Source organism: Ambystoma mexicanum, chromosome 9 (assembly GCF_040938575.1).
Source record: "Ambystoma mexicanum isolate Mex_15411 chromosome 9, UKY_AmexF1_1, whole genome shotgun sequence".
In the NCBI taxonomy this organism is placed as follows: Eukaryota; Metazoa; Chordata; class Amphibia; order Caudata; family Ambystomatidae; genus Ambystoma; species Ambystoma mexicanum.
The window spans coordinates 1,272,233,219-1,272,246,602 of record NC_090931.1 but is presented as its reverse complement, the minus strand read 5'-3'; the positions used below and the strand labels follow the sequence as shown (position 1 = coordinate 1,272,246,602).

General features: G+C 42.3%; 1 long non-coding RNA gene across 1 annotated transcript in view; it reads left to right on the top strand.

Moving 5' to 3' along the window:
• The window catches only part of LOC138489046 (uncharacterized), a 68,138-nt gene extending 56,623 nt beyond the window's left edge, over positions 1-11,515 (top strand). The window contains exon 3 of the long non-coding RNA XR_011274747.1: positions 9,957-11,515. This is a non-coding gene — a long non-coding RNA (uncharacterized lncRNA). The remainder of the gene's footprint in view (positions 1-9,956) is intronic.
• The last annotated feature ends 1,869 nt before the right edge of the window (positions 11,516-13,384 follow it).

Genomic DNA, 13,384 nt, shown 5'->3' with positions numbered 1-13,384 from the left:
CCTCGCATTTCATTGTGATAATGGTTCTCGTAGATCCAGAACAGCCTAAGCGGTTGCATGAAATAAAGGCATACATCGATAGTGGGGCTATTGGAAACTATGTGGATCGTGAATTGGTCTCTAGGATTAACCTCCCTCTCCGTCCTAAAACCAGCAAAGATGTCATTACCACAGTCGATGGAACTGAAATTGCCTCTGGGCCGGTAACACATTCCACTACTGAGGTGACTCTTATTGGTCCCAACGGCCATTGGGAGGGTGTTGTGTTTGATGTAATCAAGGCTCCACAGTTTCAGGTTATTCTCGGAATCCCTTGGTTAGAGACACATAATCCTCGAATTGATTGGCGAGCTAAGAGAATAACCTTCCCGGATTGTACACAAACCTGCTACCCAGAAAACCTGAAGATTAATCTAGCATCTGTAACCTCTGCCTCCATGCAACTACCTCCGGAATACCAAGACTTTCAGGACGTCTTCCAAAAGGAACAGGCCAACACGTTACCTCCTCACAGATCGTACGATTGCCAAATCGATCTGGTGCCCGGTGCACAACCCCCTTGTAGCAGGATTTATGCCCTTACCGAACCTGAGAATCTGCATTTGAGACAATATTTGGATCAATACCTAGCTAATGGTTTTAATCGCCCGTCAAAGTCCCCGGCATCCTCGGCTTTGTTCTTCGTGCCCAAAAAAGAAGGCGACCTTAGAACTTGTATCGATTACCGCGCATTGAACCAGATAACGGTTAAAAACCGTTATCCTCTGCCTCTGATCCCTGAACTCCTTGACCAGGTGAAGGACGCTTGCATATACACCAAGTTAGATCTCCGGGGGCTTATCATCTGGTACGAGTTAAAGAAGGCGACGAATGGAAAACTGCCTTCCGTACTAAATACGGATTATTCGAGTACCAGGTGATGCCTTTCGGATTGTGTAACGCGCCGGCTGCCTTCCAGTACTTCATGAATGATGTCCTTCGGGAACTCATCGATGTTTGTGTTGTCGTATATATCGATGACATTCTGGTGTACTCCTCTTCGGAATATGATCACAGAAAACATGTCAGGGCAGTACTTGAAAAACTGCGCCAACACAAACTATTTGCTAAATTGGAGAAATGTGTTTTCCATACCACAGAAGTCGAGTTTCTAGGTTTCATCCTGACACCCAAAGGAGTCTGAATGGACTCAAGAAAAGTGGATGCCATCCTCAAATGGCCATCACCTAGCTCTGTAAAAGGGGTTCAAAGCATGCTCGGCTTTGCCAATTTCTATCGCAGGTTTATCTCGGAATTTTCACGCGTGGTACAACCCATTACTGCACTCTTGAGGAAAAATAAACGTTTTGAATGGTCTGAAGAAGCCGAGCAGGCCTTTCAGGATTTAAAAGCTAAGTTTTCCTCTGCACCTATATTGAAACACCCGTGTCCAGATCTCCCTTATGTCGTCGAGACTGACGCATCCAGCCTAGCCATGGGAGCTGTCCTGTCCCAAAGAGATCCCGAAACCAACCAACTGCGTCCCGTAGCATTTTGGTCCAGAAAATTCTCGGCACCCGAGGTTAATTATGCAATCACGGACAAAGAACTGTTAGCCATTAAATCCGCTTTTAAAGCCTGGCTGCATTATCTGCTTGGCGCTCGACATACCATCACAGTGATCACTGATCACCGGAATTTACAGTATTTGAAAACCGCCAAGGCTCAGTCATCGCGGCAGCTCCGATGGGCTTTGTTTTTCGGTGAATTTGATTTCGTGATTACCTATCGACCTGGCTGCAAGAATGGCAAAGCAGACGCCTTATCCCGAATTGGAATGGGAGAATCTGATACAAACTCAGAACCAGTACCAATAATTCCCGAACAGAGGATTCTAGGCATGACTTCATTACAGACGCTTGAAGACATTCAAGCCAGAGTGAAACAACTCCTGGACCCTACAACCTTACAGGATTGGATACAAAAGGGATCAGACTTTACCATAGATAATGGTTTACCTTATTTCCAAGGACGCTTATTCCTGCCACATAAGGAATTACACAAACTAGTTATTTCCAGTTATCATGATGCATTAATAGAGGGACACCCCGGTATTGCCAAGACAGAGGAAAAGGTGAAACGACAATTTTGGTGGCCCTCTTGGCGAAAAGATGTTAAATCTTTTGTGATGTCCTGTGGTGTTTGTGCCCAAAATAAAAGTCAAAAGAAAAGACCAGCCGGTCTCCTTCAACCTCTAGACATACCGCCAGCACCCTGGCACACCCTATCAATGGATTTTATTACAGACCTGCCTCCTTGTTCGGGGTACAATACTATTCTGGTAATTGTGGATTTGTTTTCTAAAATGGCCCACTTTATTCCTTTGAAAGGTTTAACTTCAGCTTCTGTCCTAGCCAAAGAATTCCTCGAAAATATTGTTCGGCTACATGGATTCCCTTCTATACTAATCTCTGTCCGGGGAAGCCAATTCATTTCCCACTTCTGGCGCAAATGTTGTCAAATGGCGCAGATCGACGTAAGATTATCGACCAGTCACCACCCTCAGACCGATGGTCAGACCGAGAGGACAAATCAGACCCTTGAGCAATACTTACGGTGTATGTTACAGCAATCTGAAAGCAACTGGAAAGACATTCTTTGGATAGCCGAATACGCATATAATAATTCGGTACACTCTGGAACTGGCCAGAGTCCTTTTTATACTTTGTTTGGGCATCACCCTCGAACCTCAAACCTTGACTCACCTCAGAATCTCGGAATGCCTGCAGTAGAACATCTGCATTCTACAATTACCCAAGCCTTCAAAGAGGCAACTACGCATTTACAACAAGCCAAGAGAAAATACAAGGAGAATGCTGATCTACATCGGAGTGAAGCACCTCCGTATCACATTGGGGATCAAGTGTGGTTAGCTACCAGACATTTACCACTCAAAGGGCCTCGAACTTTTAACCCAAAATATCTGGGACCTTATTCTATTACGGCAATAATTAACCCAGTGGCTGTTAAACTTGATTTACCAGCTAGTATGCAAATTCACCCTGTTTTTCATGTGTCACTTCTGAAACCAGTGGTACCCGGAACCCGACTACTCAAACCTCCAGAACCTATTCTAATAGATGGGGAGCCCGAATTCGAAGTGAAGAACATTTTAGACTCAAAAATGTTTAGGTCAAAACTGTTCTACCTAATTGATTGGAAGGGGTACGGACCTCAGGAGAGGTCGTGGGAACCCAGCGACCATGTGCATGCACCTCGATTAGTCAGGAAATTCCACCGACTCTTCCCAGACAAACCAAAACCCCCGCAGGGGAACAACCTTGGGAGGGGCCTTGGGGGGTGAGTGCTGTCATGATGCCCGCCCCGGGGGAGCCGGTTCAAGCCCTGCATCCCCGAAAGCGGACATCCAGTCCCCAAGGAAGGACCCAGCAACCCCATATAGGGGCCCTTTGGACAGTGTCCTGGCACCTATGGCACCAGGCTCATAAAAGACATCAGTCCTGGCGCCATAGGCACCAGGCTCATTATGGAAGTTCTTGGGTGCACTTACCTGATGCAGACCATGCTGCAGGATCCCGGCCTCCTTGAGGCCTGAAAGGAACTACTTTACCTGTGGGACTAATTTACCATCCGGGCGTGGTCGGGGAAGGATACATACCTGGAACTTCTTCCAAGGCTATTTAAACCCCACCCGAACAGCCACACTTGCTTCGCGTTGTTCTGCATCTAGCAGCTGGACGCTCACCGTGTCTGCTCCTGCATCCTGACTTCTGCCACGCCTGCCAGCATCCTGGATCACCTGCAAAGGAAGAGAAGAAGAGAACAGAAGAAGGAAAAGTCCTTACCTGCTAAATCCGCATCCCGGAGACATCTCGCCGACAATCCTGAAAAGGAAGACTTTTATTTAAAAGCTCATCGCGTCGATCGCTGCAGCGCCGCATTCTACTCACCTTTACAGGGCGCCTCCATGTTCAGCAGCGATCATCCGGATTCGCAGTCACGCCCCAGCGCCTAGGGAGAAAAAGACCAGAACAAAAGGTGAGAGAGAGAAGGGAATAAGGAAAGCTAAATCTCCATGTTAAGACTTACCTGTTGATTCATTCCCTCTTCATTTCGGGTCCGCGCCGCATCCTGGCATTTCCGGACCCCGGCCCCTAAGGGGAAAAAGAGACATCAGCGTTAATGAGCGAATGAAAAGACATTACCAAAAAAACGCTCATTAAAGACTTAGCTGATTTCTACAAGGATTTCACCTCTCATCTCGGGTCGGCGCCTGTTCCCCGGCATTCCGTACCCCGGGCCCTATGGGGAAAAAGACACTAGCATTAGTACATTAATGCATGGACACAAGGGGAACCTCTTATCAAAAAACTTACCTGGAAGCCAAGCAAGTTTGGTTCTCACCAATCTGAAAATCCAGTGAAGTAACTGGATACCAACGCGCCCCTGCATCAGAAGCAGGATGGAGAGCTCGTCCTTCCAGACCCTAAGGTGAGACGCTACGAGGAATCACAGAAGGGTTTCGAGGAGGGTGAGACGGGAAAGTGGGAGGCTGATTGCATTACCCCGCAGACAGTTAATCCCCTATTTTCGCCTACAGAAGGATACTTCTGCGAGCCAGACAAGCCAGATTTGGGGGGCCCGGTCCAGTCCGTCTTCCGAACCCTGCACATCACCTTAGAAGAGGTCACAGCAGCGCGAACCAGGCCAGCGCCTCCGTGGGAGTCAGGTGAGCGATACAGTTATAGGCATTTATTTAGAGGGGGGCAAACCTGTAGTAAGCTAGTCACCTCCCCCCTCAATCAAAAATAGTACAAAAACTGATGCATTTGTTAGATCTTCGTTAGATCAGGTATGATCAACCATTTTCAAAATTAGATTAGTTACAGAACAGGAGTTATACACACTTATTTAGAGGGGGGCTAACCCATAGTGAGCTAGTTAGCCCCCCTCAACCCAAAAATTAACACATTTCGATGTCATTGGTTAGATATACGTTAGATGCGGTATGATCAGGCATTTTTTGTTAGATCACACACAGGTGCTGAAATATTTGGCTACAAAGGAGGGGGGCTGCCCCCCTCAACTAAATTTGAGAAAAAAGTCATTCATTTCAATGCATATTTGTTAGATCCGGTAGGATCAACCATTTTTAACGTTAGATACGCTACAGAACAGGAGTTATAAGCAATTATTTAGAGGGGGCTAACCCATAGCTAGCCCCCCCTCAATCAAAAAATTTACCAAAATGTATGTCATTTGTTAGATCTTCATTAGATCCGATATGATCAACCATTTTCAACCTTAGATCTGCTACAGTACCGGAGTTATAAGCAATTATTTAGAGAGGAGGGCTAACCCGTAGTAAGCTAGTCAACCCCCCAATCAAAAATAGTACAAAAACTGATGGCATTTGTTAGATCTTCATTAGATCGGTATGATCAACCATTTACAACGTTAGATCTGCTACAGAACAGGAGTTAAAAGCAATTTCTTTGAGGGGGGGCTAACCTGTAGTCAGTTAGTTAGCCCCCCTCAACCAAAAAATTATCAAAATTTGATGCCATTGGTTAGATATACGTTAGATGCGGTATGATCAGGCATTTTATTTTTGTTAGATCACACACAGGTATTGAAATATTTGGCTGCAAAGGAGGGGGCTGGCCCCCCCTCAACTAAATTTGGCAAAAAAGTAATTCATTTCAATGCATATTCGTTGTATCCGGTAAGATCAACGATTTTTAACATTAGATCCTCTACCGAACAGGAGTTAAAAGCAATTATTTAGAGGGGGGCTGGAGGGGCTAACCCATAGCCACCCCCCCCCCTCGGTCAAAAAATTCACCAAAATGTATGTCATTTGTTAGATCTTCATTAGATCTGGTATGATCAACCATTTTCAACGTTAGATCTGCTACAGAACCGGAGTTATAAGCAATTATTTAGAGAGGGGAGGCTAACCCGTAGTAAGATAGTCAACCCCCCCAATCAAAAATAGTACAAAAACATATGTCTTTTGTTAGATCTTCATTAGATCAGGTATGATCAACCATTTACAATGTTAGATCTGCTACAGAACAGGAGTTAAAAGCAATTTCTTAGAGGGGGGGCTAACCTGTAGTCAGTTAGCCCCCCTCAACCAAAAAATTGACAAAATTCGATGTCATTGTTTAGATATATGTTAGATTCAACATGATCAGGCATTTTTTTGTTAGATCACACATAGGCGCAGAAATAATGGCTGCAAAGGAGGGGAGCTGGCCCCCGTCAACTAAATTTGGCAAAACAAGTCATTAATTTCAATACATAATCGTTAGATCCGGTAAGATCCACCATTTTTAAAGTTAGATCCGCTACAGAACAGGAGTTATGAGCAATTATTTAAAGGGGGGCTAACCTGTAGCCAGCCCCCCTCAATCAAAAAATTTACCAAAATGTATGCCATTTGTCAGATGTTCGTTAGATCCGCATGATCAACCATTTTCAATGTTAGATCCGCTACAGAACAGGAGCTATAGGCATTTATTTAGAAGGGGCTAACCCGTAATAAGATAGTCACCACCACAATCAAAAATAGTACAAAAACAGTTCACATGTGTTCGATCTTTTTTAGATCCGTATGATCAACCATTTTCAACGTTAGAACCATTACAGAACAGGAGTTCTAAGCAATTATTAAGGGGGGGGGCTAACGTGTAGTTAGCTAGTCAACCCCCCAATCAAAAATAGTACTAAAACATATGGCATTTGTTAGATCTTTGTTGGATCCGGTATGATCAACCATTTTCAACGTTAGATCTGCTACAGAACAGGAGTTATAGGCATTTATTTAGAGGGGGCTAACCCGTAGTAAGCTAGCCATCTCCCCTCAATCAATAATAGTACAAAAACGTTTGACATTTGTTCGATCTTTGTTAGATCCGTATGATCAATCATTTTCAATGTTAGATCCATTACAGAATAGGAGTTATAAGTAATTATTAAGGGGGACTAACCCGTAGTGAGCTAGTTAGCAACCCTCACCCCCCTAAAAAACACAAGGACTACCTTTGCTACCTAGCTGAGGGAAGAGAAACGGCACACTGCTGCATCCACCTAGTTAATTGATTGAGGTAATTAATCTCTCCTTGCTTACACTTTAATTTCCTCAAACCTCCTCCAGCATTGGTTAGAAAAATATCAAGTGGCTCGGAAAGGTTTACAATGCGAAGTTGAAGTAATGTTAATGCCACAAAGTTTGAAAAATTATTAGCACAAAGTGCTCAAAAATCATGAGTTACTGTTTTTGTTCAGAGCATTGTTTTACAGTGAAACCAAGAAGGTAAGGTCTTTCCTGCTTCATTGTGCTGCATTGAACCCTGAGTAACTTGCAACACAATTGTATGTTTACTTTTTTTTTAATGTCTTAAGAACACATCACTTCTACGAAAGTTGAGTTAAAATGTTATGAATGGTATTTAAGCAAGGGTGTGGCTAGCTGCATAGCAAAGGAGATGATACCCTCTAGGGCTGCCTTCAAAAGAGTTTCCATGGATTCCATTTGTGGCACAAGTGCCATGGATGCTCTCCATGTGGCTCCCCATAAATGGGTAAATAGTGGATCACTGACTGATGTATTCTGCAAAATTAGAACAACCCAGGTGATGGCTCATTCAACAATGGGGTCCTTCCCTCTGCAGCAAAAAGTATGTAAGATGGAAGCGACAGGAATTAGCCGCCATGAGGCCTACATTATACTGTATTTTCATGTCATCAAAAGTGTACAAATAGAATCAAACGTTAAAGAAAATAATATTATTATATATTTTCACTTAAACTAAGAAATGTTTTTTCCACATTCCTATTTTACTTCCAGATGCCTCGAAAACCTGCCATTGTTTCTGAGACCATAAAAGAAGTCTTGAAAGGTTATCCTGGCATTTTTACTGCTAATGGCGAGTTAAAGGTAGCTTCGGAACCTGTTTGGAGGGAAGTTTGTTCTCATGAATCCTTTAAGTATATTTTGAAACGGAAACAGATCCATGATTATGTATATCAAAATAGACATGATCTGCAGAACGTCCTGCTCCTAGAGTTTAAAATCACAAGAAATATTGCACAAGATCTCATCTGACTCAAGTAGTTCGTATGAGGACTCTTCAGAGAGCAGCGTTGAACAGTAAAATAGAAATAAGCTATCCGTCATATGGCAGATATCAATACCTTATGAACAGTACATGGAGATTAAGCCTAATACCGTCATTTATAGTGAAGGAAAATGCAAGAAAAGGCGTAGTGTGCTAAAATAAAATGTGTGGAGTGCAGCAATTCCAGATGAACTTCATAAGCAGCATGGAATTCCATGTGCATTATCTCTTAAGAGGAACAAGGTTCGAGTGAGCGATAATCAGAGTAGAAGATTTATCACTGCAATGGGGCATTGCATAGAATGCAAAGCATTCATATATGTTTCTGCAGAAGAGAAACCTGATGCTGGCAACCCACTAATACTTCATGTAAGGGCACCAGACACAAGGGCTATACCACATTCAAGGAAAAGTCAGCTGAGAGGTGAGAAAAGACGTAGAATTGGAGAAGAAATGTTAAAGACATTGCCGTGCAACTGGAGGGGAGAAAAACTTGATAAGGAAATAACGTTTGCAGAAAGAGAGCCACCCAACATACCATCTCTGAGAATTTGTCAGGATGCCAGGCAGGAAGCAATGAACAAGACATTTGATACACCCAAGATAAAAGACCTGTTTTGGCTCTTGCAGAGATGAAAAGTACTCAGGTGTATATAGGAGACATTGGTGTCTGGTCAAATGTTCGAATGCAAAGGGTCGAATGACCTTTTGATTGAAAGTAAAATGACCGAAAAAAAGGATCGACATGTTTTTTATTTATTTATTTATAAATTTTTTAGTTTAGCAGATATAAAAAACTTTCTTATAAAAAGAAAATGGGGGTTGGGGGGACCCTCCAATAAAAAAATGTTTTAAAAAAAATTCGACCCTTTTTTTTCGGTCATTTTACTGTAAAAAAAAAAAGGCTTTCGAGCCTTTTGTTTTCTAACTTTTAACCTAGAACCGGGGACATTCATACCATCTCTTATGATGCATTTTTTATACATTACTGGTCAAAAGAACAAATATACATTTTTAGAAGGTATTGTTCAAAGCAATCTTTCCCTAAAGTTGCAGAGGATGGCACAGGCAGTTTGGTACTAAAATTAAAGCTAACACATGGATTGTCTGCTCATATTTTTTGTATACACAATTGTAATCAATAGCAAGAATACTCAAATATCTGTGTCTCAAATGCTAAGTGAATGCCAAGATACTCCTACATTCACTTTTTGGATAGAAAAATGGCTGAAAGATGCACAGAAATTGCCTAAGCAATGTGTCTGTGACGTCTCTTATGCCTTACTTGGAGCGCTATCACGTGCTCTAAATGAATGCAGCCTTAACACTTATTTAAAGAATTGCATGTCAATCTTATGTAGCTTGAACAATGAAACCCCCACCTGCTATATTAGGTTAGATGTGGCCCATCTAATTAATACTGTTTGCCGGTGGAAGTGCTATCCCAAAAAGGCAAAACTTGTTAGGAATTTCTACATTAGATGTGTTGGATTTATGGTCAACTGTGAATCATTTCACATTCTTAAGCGTCTACTTCTCAGTACACTAATACTTGCTCGATGTGAAACAAGAGGTAAGGTTGCTGTAGGTAACATATCAGAATGTGAAAAATCAAAGTTATACCTTTGTCATTGCATTGAAAGTGGGGAGTTAGAGTTTATTGATGCTACTATTGATGATAAGGATGTTCCTGAAAGACTTCCTGTTAATGAAGAAATCCATTGTTCGCAATCATTGTCCGGGTGGGTGAATGACATTGCTCATGAAGCAGCAAAACATTCCTAGAAATTGGTGATAAACTAAACTCTTATTTCTGTCCAAATTGTTCAGAAAAACTACTTTATCTGATCAAGTTTTTCCCCATCTGGACATCAGTGATGCGACCAGTGTTTCAATCGCCAAACAAATCAGCCTCTTCAGCTTCAGTTGAGGGGGAATTTGGCCTCTTGAAAAATGGAATCCTAGAACACAACCCTAAACCAATGCAAGTTGACAAATTTGTTGCATGTCATTTTATGGCCCTTAAATGGAGCACTAAAATAGCAGCTGCAAACAGTTCTGAAACAATTCAAAAGAGAGATGGTATGAACACATCTTCAGAAGAGAAATATTGGCCAATCCAAAAACGGATGATGTCAGAAAAAGAAAAGGAAGTTAATCCACATGCGCTGGTGTTGACAGATAATGGACTGCCATTGGGAAAAACGTTTTAAAACAGCAGCACTTCAGACATACAATCCACAGAAGGAAATCTGATGGAGCTTCGACAAGAAGAACACTGACGGGGAATAACACATCTGCTTGGCACTACATCTGATTTTGAAACAGAAATGGAAGCTGTTTAAACCCAATAAGAATAGATCCTAAGGTTTACAAGGTATATAACACATGCCCATTTGATTCTCTTTTGAACAGTTTATCCAGCATCTATGTTGACTATGCATCATACAGAAACATCATCAATAATTCCTGAAACTCTCTTCTCAATTTGTTTCAGTATTTTGTTAAACATGGGCCTATTCAAAGTACATATAAAAAGAGAGCTCAATTGTTAATGGAAGTGGTCCCATGCACCAACCTTCCAGGTGAGATTATATGCTTGAATGCTGAGGACTATGTTGGAAATATCATTCAGATGGTTTTGAAAGATGTTCCGAGTTCAATTGAAACATTTACTTGACAAACCCGATCTTGCCAAAATAATGGAGAACACTGTGGTGTATTTTGGCCTATTAACTCCAATGACCTGCAGCGTGACTTTGAATTTGCAGTGAAAAATGCATCTAAAATCATAAATAGGCAATGTTCACTGAACTGCAAGAAACATATGACAATAACCACCAAGCCTGGTCCACACCTCATAATCGAGCCCCGAATTGGGGCACTTTCGACAAAGCAATGTCACTGACTTTCCAAATGAAATATCAGTAACGGGTATCATGTATGCTCTAGGTGCATTAATAGTGCAGTAATAATGCATGTCGAAGGATGTCACTATGTGTCTTATTGTAGAAGAAACAACAATGTTTGGGAGTTGTATAATGATATGGCACGTTCCGTAAAAATAGTTGCTGCTAACAAGGTACATGGCCTAGCAGAAGTGGTTATATATGTCAAGGTGTAGGCAACAATAGCAAAGTAAGAATTATTGTTTTTACATAATGTAGATCATTTAAATAGTGAGTTATAATTCTTTATGTACTGTATTTGACAACATAAATATGCTCTAAAATGTCATCTGATCAGATAACCATGATGTACAATGTTTTCAATTGTATCCATTTGAATTGGTTTTCAAACACATAAATTAAGTTGGTGTAAAAGTTGAATTTGAAGTGCCAACACTGCCATTGGTGCCAGCCTTCTCTGAGTTAAGGTGGGTTAAATAATAAAACCCTCTAAAGTAATAATACTCCATTTTGTCTTATTTTTTTCCCACTCATGAATGTACCACACCCTAGGCGTAGGTGTAAATATCTGTGTAAAAGGGAGTCTGTGGATTGGCTACTAACTTACATATTGGATTGAAGCAGAATGAAAAACCTGAGGTTGGCTCGAGCAAAATCCCCTGTGCCAGAGAAACAGAGGAGCCCAGAAATGTGACAAATTACTGCTTTTATTAATAGCATTGAAAAGCAGGGATAGGCCCACAGATTTCCGAATCTTCCAAATGCACACTCAACAAATTACAGTGTGGTAGTGAGGTTTTATTCCACTGTGACATCACAACCAAAAGTTATATTTCTGGACCTTAGGCGAGATGGGATTTAGTGAACAGTATAGGTAAACCTATATTTTATAGGGGATAAATGATCTGATTGGTCAGGCTATATCAGGTGGCTCCGCCTGGCACCACCCACAAGAGGCCAGTGTGAGCTTTCTCCGTTTGGGAAAATTACCAGCAGATGAGCACAATGCGAGGTGGGGAGAATGGTCTCAGAGTACCGCCTTCTTCCCACTAAGGTTATCATCTCTCTAACTCCCTTGGTGAAAAGCAAGAACATTCCAGTCTCCAACTTCATGCTGTGTTACATGTATCTTCTGTCTTCAGTTTGATGAGAACAATGGTCTTGGCCTGCCTTGAATGACTGGGCCTTGTTTTCCAAGTTCAGATCACGTGTTTAGGGACCGCAAAACTGACTTTCTCTGCTTGCATTTATGAAGAATTTCAGCCTTCTGCCCTGTTCTTTTATTTTCTGTTGACTCAAAATACTCTCTCTCTGTCCTGTGTCTTGGCAAGGCTGGGCACAGTAGCTGCACTGCCAACCCAGTCTGCGTTTCTCTGGGAAATAAGTTTGTCAGACCTCTCCCTGTGTTTTGAGTCTTTCTGATGCCTTCCATTCATTTTAATGCAGCTGTGGCTTCAATCTTTATTTTCATGACTGTTCAAGTCAGTTGCTTTTAGGTGTCAGTGAGCAGTTTATGTATGTTCTTGTGCAACAGTCTAATACATCTATGTGAGTGTGTTCAGCCATGTTGCCTCTTCATGATTACTTTAGTGTTATCATCCAGTTATGGTCTGTGCATATGCTTCAGTGAGTGGTATCTGCCGTCTTGGTGGAATGCTGGGAGATTAGGGGGGGCTATTGAGGCCCCCTCAACAGGATTTTTATACACCTTTCTTTCTTTCTTTCTTTCTTTCTTTCTTTCTTTCTTTCTTTCTTTCTTTCTTTCTTTCTTTCCATTTGTGAGGAGTCGAGACAGTAGATGAGCTTGGGGCTGCATCCTTGGGCTGTCAAGCTCCTTTGCCAGAAGAAGCCTGGAAAGTGGGGGGAGGGTCACTGTGGGTTCCTGGGGAGGTGGCTGAGGTCTTCTGCTGCTGGTTGCCCAGATGCAGCTCTAGTTATGTAATGCTATGCTTGATCCTCTCCTGGACCACATACAGATAGACTTACTGAGGTTACAAGTCCACAATAAGGCCCAACTGAGAATAGAGGGGCCTGGGGCACTTTAGCCCAGGGAGCAGGTTGATTCAACCATCGCTCCATCAGTATTTTGTTTGCCGGTGCCCAGTGAAGGGGGGAGATGACCACCACCTTTGCGTCACCTGCTGAGGTGAGGAGGTGTGCAGGGAGCAACAAGGAGAAGCCAGAGGTGTTGGGGCTCTGTTTGATCAACCCTTTCCTGAGAGTAATGCCCACACAAGTAATGCCCACACAAGTAATGCCCAAACAAGTAATGCTCAAACATGGAGAAGAGAGGCCTTTAGGAAGTGGGTGTCAGATGTACAAGAAATAGGAACCACACTGACCTATAAG